At 31.3% G+C, this 20,342-nt stretch overlaps 1 long non-coding RNA gene across 1 annotated transcript; it reads right to left on the bottom strand.

Annotated features, from left to right (window-relative positions):
- Window positions 1-5,819: 5,819 nt before the first annotated feature.
- On the bottom strand, window positions 5,820-9,523 carry LOC107432918 (uncharacterized). Its single transcript, XR_007239063.2, has 3 exons — window positions 9,266-9,523; window positions 7,367-7,533; window positions 5,820-6,285 (listed from the first exon to the last, which is right to left on the bottom strand). It is a non-coding gene; the product is annotated as an uncharacterized LOC107432918 (long non-coding RNA).
- Window positions 9,524-20,342: the final 10,819 nt, after the last annotated feature.

Raw genomic sequence — 20,342 nt, 5'->3', positions numbered from 1 at the left:
CTCAAATTATAATAAAACTAAAATTAAATATCTTAATTGCAAAAATTGAAAATGGAGGCCCTAAATTGAAACTAAAATAAAAACCAAGCACTCAAATAAAATTAAGAACAAACTAGATGTTCAAAAAAAATATAGTTACCCCTAGTATAAATTATAAACAATCCTTTATAATCATGGATATATATGATATCGATCATGGCATTTATAATGCTAACAATTAATTCTATCCATAAATAATCCCCCAAAACGAAGCTAAAAAAATTAAATATAGAAACAAGTAAATCTTCGGTACACAACAATTAGAGAAGGAAGAAATAAGTAAACGGGGGAGAATAGAGAAAATTTAAGAATTCTACTATGTGTCGTCTTTCCTTAGGAATAAACTTTGTAATAAGTAAATGAATCTTTAAAATATTCATCGGGTCTCCACCAACATATGCGTCAAGATGTCTCATATTCTGCTTCTTCGAATCGAAAATAGTGTTGTACATCATCAAGGCAACAATACTTGTAAACTAAAATTTCCCCATTCAGTCCGTTTGTTAATACCAAGCAATACTTGGTATGGTATTACCACAAATAATTGTCTCTCGGACATCACCCCACCACTACCGCTATTTAATTTCCTCATCGTCCATTTATCTGTTGTGCATCGTCCGCTTTGAAATTTCCACCGTTTTGGAGCATCAGAAATATATAGAATAAGTGCATTCTTCGAACGTGTGTATGGACATAATGAAATCATCATGATAATATATTGGCAGCTTAGTTCTCCAAATTCCTTCATTACAAAAATCAAAACACAACACGAATCTTGAACAAGCTGGATGGTTCCTAGAGAGAAGGAAGTAGAGACGGATATCTAATACATAGTCACATGTGACCGTATCTATTATGGCAATTAGGATCATAAAGCATGTTTTCACCAGAAAAAAAAGGGAAATAAATCCATGCAATATGTTTTTGTGATTGTGAGAATGTGTGATAAAAGAATTGGAAGATAACAAGTAATGTTAGAAAGAATAAATAATATATACAATTATAATATGGCATGAATAAAAAAAAAAAAAAACCATTTCATTAATTTTTTTTTTATTAGATTCCATTCATGTTAAAGAAAAAAGAATTGCTACCTTTTAAAACGCATACAAATTTTTTTTTCACTAATGCTACAGGATCAAAATACTTGCCAAAATGGATAAGTTTATAAATATTTATTATAATATAAATTTATAAATATTTATCAAATGACATATGCTAACATATTATCGTTTGATATATTTATATAATTTAAATATTAATAAGTGAATTTTTAAATGAATGAGTTTATCAAAAAATTAATTTAATTAAATATTATATTTTTCACACCATTTAATAAATAAATTTAATAAATATTTTTGTAACTCTACTATTTTAATATCATTGTCCTCTTATTTAATTTTGTTTTTTTTTTTAAATTCGATCTCAAAATAGATTAATTCAAAGGCCCATTAGATGGGAAGAGAAGGGAATGCGAACGTAATGAAGGGGTCTTCAAAGCCTTCGATTTTTCAAATAGTATAATTTGCAAATAAATAATACTTCTTAAAAAATAATTAATAGTCAATAGTAAAAATGTATAAATAGGTTCAAACTTTATTTAAAAACATTTTAGCAAGAAAAAATATATATTTCCAAGAATTTTTTTTATTAATAATGTAAATAATAATATATAATAATAACAATCAATTTTATGTAAATAAAAAGAAAAAAAAATCCAAATAGGAAATAATCGACCCTAAAAATGATCAATGCCTTTATTTTTTCAGATAATATAATTTAAAAACAAAATAATACTTATTAAAAAATAATTAATAATAAACAGTACACAATGTATAAATAGTTTTAATTTTTTTTATAGAACATTTTAGCAATAACAAAAATATTTTTTTTAAAAAAAAGTTTATTGGCAATTTAAATAAAGATTTTTTTTGGTAAATAAGTTTAAAGATAAGCTTTTTGGTGAATGATTTTTAAAATCTTTACAAAAATAAAGATTTTTTTTTTTTTTTGTGAATAAGTTTGAATTAATAAATATTTTAATATTTTATTGATTTTTTTTGTTTTTTATAGTTAATTTTATTATATTTAAATTTTAATTAAAAAATTAAAAGCCTACATTGTGCAATTTGAAAAATTAAAAGTCTAATTACACAATAATAAAATTGCGGGGCTAAATCATATAAACTTCAACCATACATATATATATATATATATACACAGATAAATAATAGATATTTTAAATATATGTGGACGAATATTTGCAAAATATAATTTTGTGTGAAAGATAAGAAAAATTATTTGGCTATAAAACCCTTTCTTGTCTCATGCGTAAACCCCTCCCATTATTCATTATTAACGGTAAAAAATACTCGTTTCGTCTCTGAAAGAGAAAGAGATCAAGAAATAGAAGATAATCGTCTTCATCCTCATCAGTCCGATGATGGTAACCTGCACCTCTTGGAGGATGTGGCGATCGCTTTAGCTGAGTTTGGCGTACTTGCCGTATTTCCAAGAAACCGACGAAACACGTTACGACCAGAGACAATGTTCAAGCTTTGCATTTTCATGTAATGGGCCAAGAAGTTCCCCTGCCTGAGATGGTGTTTGATGGTCAAGATGTTCCTCTGCTGGTGGTGCTTGAAAACCAAGTTGGTATCTTTGGTGCATTTCCACGGCGTGCAAGAAACACGGCTAGACGCGCGAGACAAAATCTGGGAGTTTTAAACCAAGTTGGTATCTTTGGCTCATTTCCACGGCGTGCAAGAAACACGGCTAGACGCGCGAGACAAAATCTGGGAGTTTTTCACTTTGATGTACTTGAAAACCAAGTTGGCATCTTTGGCACATTTCCACGGCGTGCAAGAAACACGGCTAGACGGGCAAGACAAAATCTGGGAGTTTTTCACTTTGATGTAGGTGGCCAAGATATTCCTCTGCCCCTTCACCAGGTAGTGTCTGACGATCAAGATGTTCGTCTGCCTCATCATCAGATGGTGCCAGAAAACCAAGTTGATATCTTTGGCGCATTTCCGAGAAATCAAAGAAACACAATTAGACGCCCGAGAGAAAATTTGGGAGTTTTACACTTTGATGTAGTTGTCCAAGAACTTCCTCTGCCTCTTCATCAGATTGTTCATGATCATGCCTCTTCATCAGATTGTTCATGATCAAGCAGCTGAAGAAAACCAAGTTGATACCTTTGGGGCCGACCAAGGTCAAGAAGGTGATGAAGTTTCACCTTCTGAAGACGACAATGAATTGCTCGATTCTTCATATATCCCAGAAACTGAAGAGTCAGAAAGTGATTAGGTTTACGATGGTTTCAAATTGATGGCGGCATGCAGGTTGTAATTTTATGAAAATTAATTCAGTCTAGGCCCTGAAACTATTCTCCTAACTTTTGTACAATCTCTCATTTTTCATCATATCTGTGTTCAATTGTAATATATTTCATTTTTCTACAACGTTGGTAGTGCAATATCATATATGTGCTATCATATACATAATATATAAATACATAGATATACACTTTAATTTGCATGATGAAGATGAATTTGTATTTACCAAAAAAAGAAAAAGAAAAAAAGATGAAGATGGATTTGTAGTTGGTGTTTGCATACATAATGGTGGAATATATTCTTTAATTTCTGGCAGTTTGGAAGTCCTTGGGCAGATGGGACTGCATCAATTTCTCAGTCTGGAGAAACATTTTTCTACAGGTTCAAAGTTGATAAGGTATAGATCATTAATTTTTTACTTTCATGAATGTATGTATGTATGTATGTATGTGTGTGTGTGTGTGTGTGTGTTTATGTATGTATGCATGAGCGCGTGTCTGTTTTTTTTTTTTTTTTGTGTGTGTGTGTGTGGAATATATTCTTTAATTTCTAGCAGTTTGGAAGTCCTTGGGCAGATGGGACTGCATCAATTTCTCAGTGTGCTATCAATCCTGGAGAAACATTTTTCTACAGGTTCAAAGTTGATAAGGTATAGATCATTAATTTTTTACTTTCATGAATGTATGTATGTATGTATGTATGAATGAATGTATGTATGTATGTATGTATGTATGTGTGCGTGTATGTGTGCGTGTGTGTGTGTGTGTGTGTGTGTGTGTGTGTGTGTGTGTGTGGAATATATTCTTTAATTTCTAGCATTTTGGAAGCCCTTGGGCAGATGGGACTGCATCAATTTCTCAGTGTGCTATCAACCCTGGAGAAACATTTTCCTACAGGTTCAAAGTTTATAAGGTATAGATCATTAATTTTTTACTTTCATGAATGTATGCATGTTTGTATGTGTGTGTGTGTGTGTGTATTTATGTATGTATGCATGAACGTGTGTATGTGTGTATGTATGTATGTATGTATGTCTCTGTGTGTGTGTGTGTGTGTGTGTGTGTTATGTACATATGTATGTGTACATGTCTATGTGTGTGCGCGTCTGTATGTACATGTATGTGTGTGCATACATGTATGTATGTATGTATGTGCATTTATGTATGTTTGTGTGCGTGTGTGTATGCGCCGTGAATGTATGTACTGTGTATATATGTATGTTTGTTTGTAAGTATGTATGTGTGTGTGTGTGTGTGTGTGTGTGAACATATTTATGTATGCATGTGTTTTGTGTATGCACTTATGTATGTATGCATGCATGCATGTGTGTGTTATCTATATGTGTGTATGTTTATTAGGACGCACCTTAATTTCTACAAATTAAGAGGGTGCTATCTAATTGTAATCTTATACTGCTAGCTAGCATAATATAGTGTTTTGCTTGTATTAATTTGACTTGCAATTCTATAGCCATCTGCACAATGTTTCCATTCTGAAATTTGGTAATGTACAGTATTAACCTTGATGGGGTCTGTAACAGAACAGTCCCAACTAGACATTTCCTTGCAACTCTCTGCTAACATGTTTTAGATCATCTATTTTCAAACTATTTAGTGGAATAGAAAATATCTATATATATATATATATAATAATTGGGTAGGCATAACTAATGTAAAATAGCAATGATCTATCTGAAACAGAAACCTGTTAAGGTTGTGTAAGCTTTCTATTTAAAAAGGAACAAATTGTGTTCACTTGGTGTTTATGTAACAGATAGTGGCGTCTGGACTCAAGGCCTCTGTAACAGGGTGAGTTGCAAGTGATTTAGAAATTAGCAGAAACCAACATTGATTCTGTGCATAACATATATATGTAGTTATCAATGTCATTTATTAAAAGTATTCAATTCTATTACGAATTTTTAATCAAATCAAGTCTAGTTGAACAAGCATTTGAGCATGTCCTGATATTTCTTTTATAAGCTCCTTTTTATTCCATTATGGAAGGAAGACATTCAAGATGTTTCCAGTTTTGTCGGTAATGTTTTCTTTTTATTATATTTTGAATGCCATTCCTCAAGCAGTAAGTTATTTGCTGCATAACAAAATGATATACTTCTTTTAATGGATGATTATTTTTCCAGCCAAAAAAAAAAAAAAAAAAAAAAGGAGGAAAAAAACTTATCATCTAACCCATAGAAAATTTTAACCGAGCTAGAAAATATGGTAAAATTTGTAATTTTAAAGCAGCTTTTTTTTTTTTTTTTTCTTTTGATAAAAAATTTTAACGAACTAGAAACAAATTTTCAAACGTCATCTAAATAAAATTATATTTTGATCATGTGTCACGTATTAATATTTAAGTTTTCCATTTTGGCTTTTAGAACCAAATGCATCCAGGGAGTTTCAAAATTTTTCCATATCAACTTTTACTTCGATGTCCAAAAGAAATCCCTTTCTACTTCCGTATTAGTTATCTCACAGCGCCATATTTCACATATAAAAACATATTACCTTCCAGTCATGTGGGATGTACACCCTGCGAATTACAATATACCTAATATGACACATCCCTGAGAATATACATATGTAGATATATAGTATATGCCACTGCCGTTTGGATTGTATTCATTTAAGTAACCATCATGAATAAGATGGTATTGGAGCATCCATGTTTCACATGGCTGAACCCCCAACTGAAAACACTTCATTTGAGTTTGACAATACACTTGTGCCGGTAGACCTTAATCAAATCCCACCCAAATCACATGGAATATCCTTTTGTCTCCAAAGTATAGGCAATTGACTTTCTACTACAAACATGATATGACAATTATCCACTGCATGCAAAACTGGGTGGCTAGTTGACAATGGTACATGTAGCTGTCCCTTGCTCCAGAAATTTACTATCAGACAGGGAAAAAAAACAAAACAAAAAAAACAAGTTGTTCAGTGCAGTAAAATGGATCGATTGCTCAATTATCAATTAAATTGAACATATCAGAGCTAATTAGGCATCCATTATATGATGAAAACTATTAGAATTCCAAAAATTCAAAATTCACACATAACCAGATTCAATAAAATAAACACAAATGGTACATTTCAGATCTTTCCCTAAAAGCATCATCTACTCAACTGACTGTTTATTTTGGCTGCAAAGACTAAAAAATCATACTAAATTATAATTAATCATCCCAGCTCAGAGAAAACCCACCACCAGAGCCAGTTCTTCTTTATGCCACATCAACATGTTAAGAGTGAAAAATTAAGAGATATAAAGGACAAGATTCCAAAATAGGAAAAAATATGATTACGGCTGCGTCAAATAATATGTAAAAGTAATTAAAAACAGATAGGCACGTGGATCGTCAAATATGAACTCCTTCAACCTAGAAGAGTTATAATTTTCAGAAAAATAAACAATATAAAGATATGTTGGTTTATTGATTCCAGAATATTTTCCTAAGGATTACATTATTATAGTTTACTGAATACTGAGGAACAAGAAAGAGACTTTTTAATGCCTTTATTTCACAAGATATGAATCTGCAACCTGTTTATCTATAAGACAAGGGAAAACAAAAAGACTTCTATACTTCAATTGATAAAATTATTAAACTTAACATTTTACACTCAAGTTGACCAAGTCAAAATGAAGAAACTAAAATTATTCAAAGAGAACAAGCAGTAGATGTGATCTATGCATATAGACAAGGAAGCATATTACCAGAATTCAGGGGATTTTTGAAAGCCAATCCAAAGGAAAGTTGCTTAGTGCCCTATCTTGGGATATAGACAAACACGAGAATAGCTAGCTACTATACTTCCTACAAACATGCAAATAGCAAATAGTGTTTCACTTGAGAAAGAGTCCAGAAACACATACACCTTGCATGGATTTAGCCAATCAACGAAGTAAACTAAATAAGCACCTTATACTTGACAAGCAAAGGTTCTCGTATTTAAGTGAAGCATCACACTTACATGGAAACACAACTAAGCTGCATGGAAGCCACAAGATAGTGACCGGGCATTCTTTTGAAGTGTTGATAATCCCCTCTCCAGAGCAACTAGTTCATGGTTAACAGCATCTATCTTAACTAAGGGCCCGAGCTCTATCATTTCTTCCTCTTTCCACTTTTCTGCATCCTCTATTAAGTAATAATAAATAACAAAATATATTAGTCCTTCCAAAATATGTAAATGGCTATGTATAAGAATGCAATGAAAACAGAACATTCAATCGGACTAGATGGCCATTATGAGTAACTTCCGAAAAATTTAATAATAGTACCAAGAGATAAAGGTCTACCAGATTCCACAGTTGGAAAGCAAATGACATCAACAAATTATTAATTCATTTGTCTAATACACCAGAATATGAAAAGGAAGTATGATTGTGCAACAATTCTAGATTTGTGATTATATCTGATTATGGAAATTAAGATCCTAAAGCATGTTTTCAGAGGAAAAAGAGGGAAATAATCCATGCAATATGTTTCATGAGACTGTGAGGAAAGAATTGGAAGATTTCTTTAATTTTTTTTGTTCATTAAAAGTAAGAAGCTATTTCTAAGCATCATGTTCAGCATGCTATAAAGAAGCCAGCCCCTAAAAAATTTTAGGTAAGATGAGATTAGATGGACTTCTTAAAGACCATGAACATAGTAATATTTTAGTATTCAAATCTAAACGTTAAGAAAGGCACTTTAAATTTAGCTTACAATATTTTATCAATGAATTTCAGGAATTAAATTCAGCTATAAAATATAACAATAACATCAGTTAAAATCTAATTCATGCAACACAATATTTATTAGACTATTTTCTAGGATTTCTTACTTTAGAGAATTAGATAAGCAACATTGGCGATTTCTTTTCCTTTTTTTTTTTTTTTCTTTTTTTTTTTTTTTTTTTTTTCCTTTCCCTTCTTCACAGTACCAAGTGAACTAATGAGGATTTGTTAGAACCTCTTAGGACCAACCCATCAAAATCTGACGAGATGAGGTTGCTAATTGAAGTTCTTTATCAATTAAAATCCCTAGAGACTAGACGTTCTAGTGCTGAATCAAGTTGATTTTCTATCTAGAACATGGATGAAGATATAATTTTCCATCTACTGCTACCATAAGTTTGATTTTGGGTGCCGGTTCCACCATCAATTTTAACTTGTATCCTGCGATTAGTTATAGCATAGTTTAAAAGTGTAGCTGGTGCTGAAACAAAACTATTTGAATTAATTTTAAGCCAATTTTATCACCAACAACCAGCATCATATTTAAGCTCCCATTGCTCCAGCTTCTACAATAATAAGTCTCCACTAAATCAATAAGCCATTCTCGACCAGAAAGTACCCTTCTTTAAGCCTACTGCTACCAGTATAATCTCAACTTACATTGACAAAACATATTTGATGAAAACACACAAATTCCAGCAAATCAGCTGGTGGGTCTTGCTCAATACCCACCAGCACTTCTGCTGCTCTGCAAAGGCACATAACAATCCAATGACTACAATCAACTAATTCCCAACAATAAAAACCAATATGAGAACCAAAACAGTACCAACAAGTAGCGGTTTAATTTTGCATTCGTTTGCTCCAAAATAAAGGAAGATAAATTCACAATTATGGGATCTTTTTTCTAACCACGGAAAATTAAAACCGCTATAAACTGAGCACGACACAGCCCATTTGGTCTATTGGACTAAAAGATTTAGTCAGGCACTGTTTTATCCCCTTTTCGTGCAATAAAGCAACAAAAATGCAAATAATAGCTTATCAAAAGCAAGATATCATTTTGAAGGTGCTTCAGTGGAAGCAAAAGATTAGACTTTTGAGGGGTTATATAGGGGGAGATTTTGTCGGTTGAGAAAAAAGGGTACCATTTGGAGGCGGCGTAGAGGCAACGATCACTGAGCTGACGAATCGCAGTTCGAAGCACACTCTGGCAATGTCTCTTGCTCTCTTTCTCTCTCTCTCTATCTCTCGCGAGCACTCTTGCAGTACTTTCAAATCTGTGGCATCTATCACGTGATTTTGCGACGCCCACCACCAGATAATGATTGTATTTTTTTAAAGTAAAAACTAAATAGAAGCTTTAAAACATAGGCGATCAAATTCCAACCTTCTTTGAAAAAAAAAAAAAAAAAATCTTTACAAACGAAATTAAAAATTAAAGGGTTTTTCTCACCAATGTCTCATTTCTAGTTTCAAAAATCAAAATTTTCTCACCAATGTCACATTTATAGTTTCAACGTTTTTCCACTTTATTCCGTTTGGTATCTTTTTAGCACAGCTTTTGAAGTCCAGGTCTATGAGCTGGGTTCCCCACCCAAAAAAAAAAAAAAAAAAAAAAAATCTTTTGAAGTCTGTAAAACAGCTTTTATATTGTGACCCTGTAAGTACTAAATTATATAAATCAGAATAAATTTTTCAGTCTGGTTATACATTTCACATTATAGAGCACGTACACTTGTTTTTGGTGAATATAGAGCACATACACTTTGACAAATAAAGGTGTAAATTTTCAATTGATATCTCATATTTTACTAACTTTAAAAGGTATTGATGCTAATTTGATACATGTAAAGAAAAAAAAATGTTGATCTTGTATTGATAAATAATTCAATTAATAGTTGAAATTATATGATACCTTAGGATTTTCTCTTTATTTAAATTATCTAGAATTATATAATAAACAAACCATTTTAGATTCAACTACGTAAAAACCAATCTAGAAATTCCTCTTGAGTTAGTTTTAATTATAAACAATCCATATAGTCATGGCATTAATAATTTTTTATTAAAATATTGATCATGTTGGTTAGAACTAATGCTAGAGTTTCAAGATTTTGCTTAGACATTTTAATATCAAATTAGCAGTAATACCTTTGTACACTATCAAACTAACGTTTACTAAAGTTGGTAAATAGAGCGGCATAAGTTTAACATATTTACAACGAGAGTTTTTAACTATTAAAGTGCATGTACACAGTACATAAGGAGAAATTCTCTCTGTCTCTTTTTTTTAGTACAGATACAAATAGGAATGAAAAATGATTAATATAATATAGCACCCAAAAAAAAAAAAAAATTATAATGTACACGGTTTGGACTGATGCTAGATTTTTTTCACAATGCTAATTCAAAACTACAAGTGACAAAGTATGAAATGTTGAAACAATACATGGCATCTTCCAAAAAAAGAAACAATACTAACCACAACTCATCCTCTAAAGAAACTGAAGTTAAAATAATATTAAATAGAAAAATATAGGCAAATTGCACTTTAATATTCTGAAATTTCAGAGTTGTTTGATTTTGATACTAAATTGAAATCTCTGTAAATCAAAATCAGAAGTTTCAAAATCATTGCAAATTGATTTGTTAAAATTAACAGTGATAATATCATCATAATGTCATGTTGATGTCAAAATTATTTTTTTGAAATAAAAAATATTTGAAAAAATTTAAAAATAAATTTATTATTTTTCCACTTTATATTTATGGTATTTTTATTTGAAAAATTATATTCATCCTTTTTTTTTGTTTAAATTAAAATCGCCACAACCATAATTAAATGTTTCTGGACTTAGATCAAAAGTTAAAAATAATTAGACCAAAATAAAAATTAGAACATAAAATAAAAAATAAACTAAAATTTTTACGAAATTATATTCTAATTAATTTTTCCATTTTTCCATTTTTGGTCTCCATTTTAGTTTATAAAATGAATGGACCAATTTTTTTCAATTTTTTAAAACTATTATTTAAAACAATTAATTTTTTAATTTTAGGTCTTTTTTTTTTGGTATTTTGGTCTCATTATTTTTAATTTTGATCTTATTTTATGTCCAAAAATATTTTATTATGATTGTCGATATTTTAATTTAAATAAAAATAGGTATAATTTTTCAAATAAAAAATCATAAATATAAAATAAAAAAATAACAAATATATTTTTTCCAAAACTTTTTTTTTAAAATTTTCATTTTAATTTTATTTTTTAATTTTTGGTCTAATTTTTTTTTTGGTATTTTCTTCTTTTTTTTTTTTTGGGTTTAGTATAAAAAGTTGTTTTTAATTTTTTGTGTAGCAAAATAATTTTTATTAGACCTTAAATTTTAATTTTAATTTTTGATCTAATTTTAAATCCAAAAATATTTAATTATGATCATGGTGTATTTTAATTTAAATAAAAAATAAATTGATGCAATTTTACAAATAAAAATCTGTAAAAATATAAAATGGAAAGATAAAAAATGTATTTTTCCAAAATATTTTTATAAATGCATCGTTTTTTAATTATTTTATTTTTTAAGTTTTGATGTAATTTTTATTTTGGTATTTTGACCTAATTTTTTTTTATTTTGACATAAAAAAATATTTTTCATTTTTGATCTAACAAAATTTAATCTTTATTCTAATTTTTGTTCTAATAAAATTAAAATAAATTAACATTTTATTTCAATTTTATATTTTGTCTAATTTTAAATCCATAAACTTTTAATATATGGATGTGGGTATTTTTATTTAAATAAAAAAGGAACAGTTACAATTTTTCAAATAAAAAACATAAATATGAATAGTAAAAATAATACATTTATTTTCTTCAATTTATTTTAAAATATTTTTATTTTTGCAGACATTAACATCATTAATTTTAATATACTTTATTTCAAGGTATTAATTTGCAAGGATTTTAAAATTTTAGAACTTATATTGAACAAATAAAGAATTTAGAGTTGAAATCGTATTTTAAAATAGCGAAGTACAATTTACATAAAAATAAATTAACGTTCAGAACAATAGAAAAAAATAATAATAATAATAAATAAGTAGATACAAGATAATTTCAAAATTTCAGTATCTGCGACATCTTCGTAAAAGTAATAAACTTTCAGAATAAGTAGATAAACTTTCGACTCGAATACCTTCATCAACATTAGCATGGATATAAATCTTTTTGATATTTCGCTCCTTAGAATCATATGCACCAAATAGAAAATAGCTTCTTAAATTGTTTAAGGAAGAATACTTGCTGACTAAAATTTCACCATCCAATCCAGTTGTTAGAGGCCAAGCAAGTTGGGATGGAATTACCACAGATAATTGTCTCACCCATATCACTTCACCACTAATTAATTTCTTCATCATCCATGTATCGATTGTACATGGTCCGCTTTGAGATATCCAGCATCTTCGAGCATCAGAAGTATATAGAACAAGTGAATTTTTATGTGAGCCGAGGGACATAATGATTTCATTATCATCATGTATTGGCAACTTTGTTTTCCAAATTCTTTCAGTACAAAAATCAAAGCACAGCATGAACCTTGAACAAGTCCTATATTTCCTAAATTGTATCCAGTAGAAAGCTCCATCGAAGTATGCTCGGCAGCCATGATAGGTACTAGGAAATAGAGACGGATGATGATTCCCTTCTTTCTTGGCTTTTATCTGTTTCCAAGAATTTGTGTTGAAGGAGTAAAGACGATAGTTTATAACTACTTGCTTGCTTACTAATCGTAAGCCGACAATATGAAACACCTTATAATCATTAGTTTGTCTATCAAAACCAAACGCAGAAACATAACGAGTTCCAATAATAGCATCTTTTTTGTGATTGTGTGTGGTGTTTGGAAGTTTCTTCAATCTCCTGATGGAAGGGTTCCATAGATATGTGGGGCAAAGGAAATTACCAATACAGTATTCGGATCTCATGCAAAGCAAACCATTAATTGAACCTACTAATTTAAATTTAGATAGGTCGCCAATTGGAGATTCAAATTTTTCTAGAAAAGCAAACCTCCTATCAAAGTGTGAAATTTGGCCAGAATGAGCCATTACATATCCTTTATGATATTTGGCGCACCGGTTGGCATGCATGGAAATAAAACTAGGATCGATGATGATTTCATGCCATATTTTGCAGACGAATATAAGTTGGCCAATATTTTTCACCGAAAGCCTGTAAAATATATCTTGTAGGAGCTCTCTCGGTAAATCACACAACCTTGTGTTTCTATACATTTTAACCGTGAATTTCCTCTCTTCTTTCCTTTACTCTTTCCTTTATTCTGAAGACAGTATTTAGGCAGTAAATATTTATATAGGAATTGCATTTATGTTGAAGCTATGAGATTTTTCTAGTCCTTTTGGAATTTTTAATGTTTATTTGTTTAGTTTTTTATGATTGTTTAATTTCCTTTTCCTCTATTTATTTAGTTCCCTATTCCTAGTTAAATTAGTATTCTATGCCTATTTAATTTCCTTTTCCTCTATTTATTTAGTTCCCTATTCCTAGTTAAATTAGTATTCTATGCCTATGTTTAGTTTCTTATTCCTCATTAAATTAGTATTCTATGCTTATGTTTTATTATTATTTTTTTTTAAGTACATAGATTTTATATTTTATATTTTCAGTTTATTCAAATTTTATATTTTATTTTGTGTACTAAAATTTTTCATTTTATCATATAAAATATTTTTCAACTTTTTTCTTAAAAATTAACAAATTTTGGAATTTTAATTTTAATTTTTTTCAAAATTCAACATAACTTTGAAATTTTATTTTCAATTTTGTTATTTGGAATTTTATTTTTATTTTGCTGCTGCTGCAACTTTATTTTCAACCGTGTTGACAAAGCCTACTTTTTACCTTAGAAAGACAGTAAAAGAGTAAAATTTATATGAGTTATTTATATTAACAGTAAAAGAGTATAAATTTGTCTGAGTTATTTATGTTAACAATGACGGTTAGGATCTTTACCATTATTTTAAAAATTAAAATTTAAAAATATTTTAATGATTTAAAAAAGTTGAGTGGTATACTAAAATCCTAATAAGATAAAATAATATTGTGTGTGCTCATTTAAATTAAAAAATAATCTTATATTTTAACTTTTAAAAACTAATAAATTAGGTGTAGATGAAAAATTTATAAGAACATCCTAATAAGAAAATTTAAATTAATTAAAATTAATTAGAGTGGAACATCGAAGAGGCAAATCTTGACTGATTACCTAATTGGCGCCTAACAAAGTGCTAAACCTCTCAAGGCTCCTGTTTTTCGTCAAACTCTTTTTGGATAGTGTCAACCACATGAGCACATCTGCATCATCTAATCGTATTAAAGACTTCGTATAATTCCTATATACGTGTGTGTGTATATATATACTATAAATACACATCTATGTATGTATTTCATCCTACAATTTTAGAATTACCGATTTGTATTGTCAAATTAGGTATCATCGATCACCGACAAGAAGTTTTGATGGCTGTGGCTTAAGGCTCAAATAAGATGACCAGTATGCCCGAAAACCATAAGGCCCACTTAACCAGTTTAACTTGCATCTGTTCCAAAGTTATTTTCTTTGTCCCTGCCTTCTACATGGATTGGTTGGCACGAAGAAACTCCTCAAAGCCCACTATGGACCAACATATAAAGCTCACGATCTATAATGTCTCTACAATCTTGACATTAACATTTAATATAATAAAAATATAGTGTGGTAATAGATATATATATATATATATATATATATATATATATATAATCAAAGATTAAAGATATTGCTTCCAGGCAAAAAAAAAAAAAAAAAAAAAAAGGTCAAACATATTGCTTTAAGCCAAAAAAAAAAAAAAAAAAAAAGATCAAAGATCTTACAAAATCAAAAAAATTAAAAATTAAAAAATAAAAACAAAGATTAAAGAAACCAAAAATTAAAGAAAACAAGTGCAAAGGAATCATCGTTGGTGACGATTAAAAGTTTATATAAGCAACAGAGAGATCATTATCTAAATGGAAACTGCTTTAGTAAACTAAATAGTATTCATCAATTATAGTACTAAATTAACAAGTGTAAAATGTAAACTTAAACCAAATTGACAAAACAAAAGTACCCATAATTAATTTCTCCTCCTCCAAAATATCAATCTAGGACATGCATGCAAATCGATCATCAGGCCCTGGATATTGATCATCAAACATTTTCCAAATTGTAGACTCACTGCTGCTCATTCTGATCGTGATCAATCTTTGGGCTCACTCACTGCCTTTGTCCATCTGGTGTTGCCTCAGTCAGACTCTGAAGTGGTACGGAAGGAGGTTTATGATCAACTTGCAAGGGCCATGGATGTTAGAAATTTTATGAATCTAAATATACATAATAAATTCCATAAATCATAAATTACTAACCTTCAAACGCAGCCATTGATAAATTAGATCTTTAATCCTGCAAAATAGAAACAACGTAAAGTAGTGCCTATGGACACACTACTCTCAAACCACTCTCAGATTTCTGAAAATCCTAATCTCCAAATACTGTATGGTATATCATGTTTGCTTGCCCTAGACCCTTTAAATAGTCTCTGCAAGTCAGACTTATCTATTAATTTTGACACATAAAAATAATAATAATTTGATAATATAATTATACTAGAAAAAATATGGATAAGTCATTGGGCTTATAAAGAGAGTTGGTCCTCCAGTCCAATGGACCAACTGGAGTCTTATAGAGAGTGTGTGACCAAGGGCCCTACTACAAAATAATAAAATAAGTCATTCCCATTAATGGCATAAATATGCCCTGTAAGTGAGTAATTGAGTATGCCAAGTCCACAAATATTAATTTAATTCAACATTCTCCCACTTGGACTGCATAATCATCATCATATAAAATCCAAACTCACTTACTATAGAATCTCCCGAACCATAATGCCATTTCATCCAAATATATAGTATACCGACAGGGCACAACAATATACTAGACTAGGCAGTAGAGATTCTTTCAGTAAATCTGCCAAAACATGATACCATTTCAACTGAGCACTTTGCATGCCATAAACTCAGTCTAGGTAGTAGAGATTTACCTAACCATGTGCAATCCCCCAACACATAAAACCATTTCATTCAAGCACATTGCGTATCGATAAGATACAACAATATACCCAAACTAGGTAGTAGGAATTCACCATGGTACCTGTGGATCAACATACACATATACATAGACTAATAGTTTCAACAGGCCTGTAAATACAAGGAGTAATAATATGTGTAATAAATCAACTCATAAATAAATAATGATCCACATACATCAATGTATTAAAATATTCAAAGAAATAAATAATACTCAACATGTATATTACTACAGAAAACATAACAAAACTCCCACTGACCCACAGCAGTCTCAACTGCCTAACAATCCCATACGGGACACATGCTCCTCAAATATGCCTACCGGTAAAGCCTTGGTCAGTGGATCTGCCATCATGCTATAAGTCGGCATGTGAACAACAGTAATGAGGCCCTCTTCAACTTTCTCCTTTACCACAAAATATTTCACATCAATGTACTTCGCACCAGGAGTACCTTTTAAATTATTGGAGAAAGACATCGCTGCAGTATTATCACAATACATCATAATAGGCCTCTCAATGGAGTCAACTACTCCTAAATCACGGATAAAATTCCGTAGCCAAACTGCATGACGGGTAGCCTTATAACACGCCACATATTCTGCCTCCATAGTCGAGGATGCTGTCACTGACTGCTTGGCACTCCGCCAAGACACAGCACCTCTTGCCATGATAAATATATAACCAGTGGTAGATTTCTTGTCATCCACACAATCTTTATAGTCTGCATCACTATAACCCACTACTTCAAGAGAGTTGGTGCGACGATATGTCAGCATATGATCTTTAGTACCCTGAAGATACCTAAAAACCTTCTTAACTGCTTGGTAATGAATAGGACCAGGATTGCTTATAAATCTACCAAGCGCACCCACAGCAAAGGCTATATCAGGCCGTGTACAAACTTGAGCATACATCAAACTACCTACTGCTGAAGAATAGCGAATATTCTTCATTACCATCCTTTATCTATCATTCTTGGGACACTGATCCTTAGAAAACTTTTCACCTTTTGTAACCGGTGCATTTCCAGGAGAACAATTATGCATATCAAATCTCTTAAGAATTCTATCAATATAAGCTCTCTGACACAATTGCACTACATAATTAGTCCTATCTCGAACAATCTTGATGCCCAAAACAAAAGAAGCCTCACCATACCAAGATCTTTCATATCAAAATAGTTGCACAACATCTGCTTTGTCTCAACTAATAGGTCAGTGTCATTAGTAGCCAAAAGTATGTCATCAACATACAACACCAGAAATATAAAACTGCTCCCACTGACCTTCATATATATGCATCTATCAACAACATTCTCCTTAAAGCCATTTTGGGTGACAACCTCATCAAACTTAAGATACCATTGTCTTGAAGCTTGCTTAAGAACATAAATAGATTTCTTAAGCTTACAAACCAAATTACCATTCCCTGTTTGTTGGAAACCAACTGGTTGAACCATATATACATCCTCATATAAATCACCATTCAGAAAAGCAGTTCTGACATCCATCTGATGCAACTCCAGGTCATAATGCGCCACAATCGCCATAATGATTCTAAAAGAATCCTTTGTGGATACAGGAGAGAAAGTCTCTGTATAATCAATTCCTTCCTTCTGGCTAAATCCTTTAGCTACAAGTCTAGCCTTATACCTCTCCACTTGACCATTGGAGTCCTTTTTAGTCTTAAAGACCCATTTGCACCTAATAGGCTTGCTACCCTCTGGTAACTCAACCAAATCCCATACTCCATTTGATGCCATGGATTTCATTTCATCTTCCATTGCATCCAACCAAAAATTTGAGTTTGAACTGCTTATGGCTTCCTCATAAGTGACTGGATCTGAATCATCACTTATGTCAAACTCATGCTCCTGCAAGTAAACCTCATAGTCATCAGGAATAGCTGATCTCCTAGTCCTTTGTGACCTCCTCAAAGGTACATCAGCCTCTGCAATAGCTGGAATATCCTGTTCTTCAACAATGAGTTCATTCTGACCGACTACTGGTTCATCAACTACTGGATCAACAATATCTCTATTAGGAACAACTATACTGGGAATGAAAACACTTTTTTCTCTAAATTGAGATTCCCTTGGACCATTACTATCACCAAACTCAAAATCATCTTCAAAATAAATGGCCCTGTCTGATTCCACGATCCTGGTGGTGTGAGAAGGACAAAAGAATCTTGAACCCCTAGATCCTATACAATAGCCAACAAAATATCCACTAATGGTTTTAGGATCCAACTTCTTAATTTGGGGATTATAAATCCTTACTTCAGCTTTGCAATCCCATATTCGAAAATGATGCAAATTAGGCTTTCTTCCTGACCACAACTCAAAAGGTGTCTTAGGAACGGACTTACTTGGAACTTGATTCAAAATATAAGCCGCCGTCCTTAAAGCCTCTCCCCACAAATAATCTGGCAACCTAGAATTTGCCAACATAGACCGCACCATATCCAACAAAGTTCTATTCCTTCTCTCAGCTATACCATTTTGCTGAGGTGTACCAGGCATCGTATATTGCGCATCAATGCCACACTCACGCAAATAAATAGCAAAAGGCCCTAGGTTCCTTCCAGTCTCATCATATCTAGCATAAAACTCACCACCTCTATTAGACCTTACAGCTTTTATTTTCTTATTCTTTTGAAGCTCCATCTTTACCTTAAACTCTTTAAAGGCAACTAAAGAATCTGACTTCTCACGAATAAGCTCAACATGTCCATAACGAGAGTAATCGTCAATGAAGGTAATAAAATATCTATAACCACCCAAAGCAGTTGGTGTAAAAGGTCCACATATGTCAGTGTGGATTAACTCCAAAACATCTTCACACCTAGCTAACTTATCCTTTCTTACCTTGGCAGTTAACTTCCCTTTCACACATTCAACACAAGTCAACAGATCAGAGAAATCAAGATTAGGAAGTATCTCATCCTTCACTAACCTTTTCATTCTGTGCCTAGAAATATGTCCCAAACGTTTATGCCATAACATTGAGGAATTGTCATTAACTCTTGGGCATTTGGAAGCAACAATAGAATTAACAGAGAAATTGAGACCATTATTAAATAAATCAAGCTTATATAAATTGCCACATAAAATTCCAAAACCAACAACTTTACCATCCTTAAATAATTCAACTTTGTTATTTCCAAACAAAAAACTATAACCTTGACTATCCAAAACAGAAATAGATAACAAGTTCCTTCTTATTGAAGGTACATAAGAAACTTCTTGCAACTCCAAAACATATCCAGTGGCAAGCTTCAACTTGATTGTTCCTATAATGTCCACCTTCACTCTTGAGCTATCTCCCATATAAACATGCTGCTCAAGATTGGTTGGGCCCCTTCAGCTTATCATCCCCTACAATGAATTAGTAACATGAATTGTTGCTCCAGTATCTAACCACCATGAATTCATAGGCACATCGATAATATTGGTCTCAATCATTAAAATATTACCTTTTTTCTCTTGCTTTCCCTTTAAGGTCCAACAGTCTATCTTCTTGTGCCCAACTTTATTGCAGTATCCATACCTTCCATTGAAGTACTCTTTCCTTTCTCTAATCTGAAAACCATCATCCCTCGGCCCTTTAGGCTTTATACCAGAAAACTTCCTCCTATTGGGGTTAAAACCCTGCCCAGGCTTGAAACCTTGTCCTGGCTTGAATCCTTGTCCCTTCTTTTGGAAAAACTTCTTGGACTTATCTACCTGATGTGAAACCATAGCAACAGACCTAGACTTACTTAATTTAATATCATCCTCTTCCTTGACAAGGATAGTAGTCAATTCCTCCAAACTACAACCTTCTTTCTTAGTATTCAAACTCGACCTTATATTATCAAACTGTGATGGAAGACTCCTCATTATAGAATAGGTCAAGAACTTCTCTCCAATGTCCATCTTAAGGTTCTTCAGCTTATTACAATAGGAAGAAAGTAGCATAATATGGTCCCTTACTCCTTTAATACCATCATACTTGGTATTGTTCAATAGGTCCAAATAATGATGCTTCTCAT

The sequence above is a fragment of the Ziziphus jujuba genome, chromosome 10 (assembly GCF_031755915.1).
Source record: "Ziziphus jujuba cultivar Dongzao chromosome 10, ASM3175591v1".
Lineage (NCBI taxonomy): Eukaryota > Viridiplantae > Streptophyta > Magnoliopsida > Rosales > Rhamnaceae > Ziziphus > Ziziphus jujuba.
This window is presented reverse-complemented; position numbering and strand designations above follow the sequence as displayed.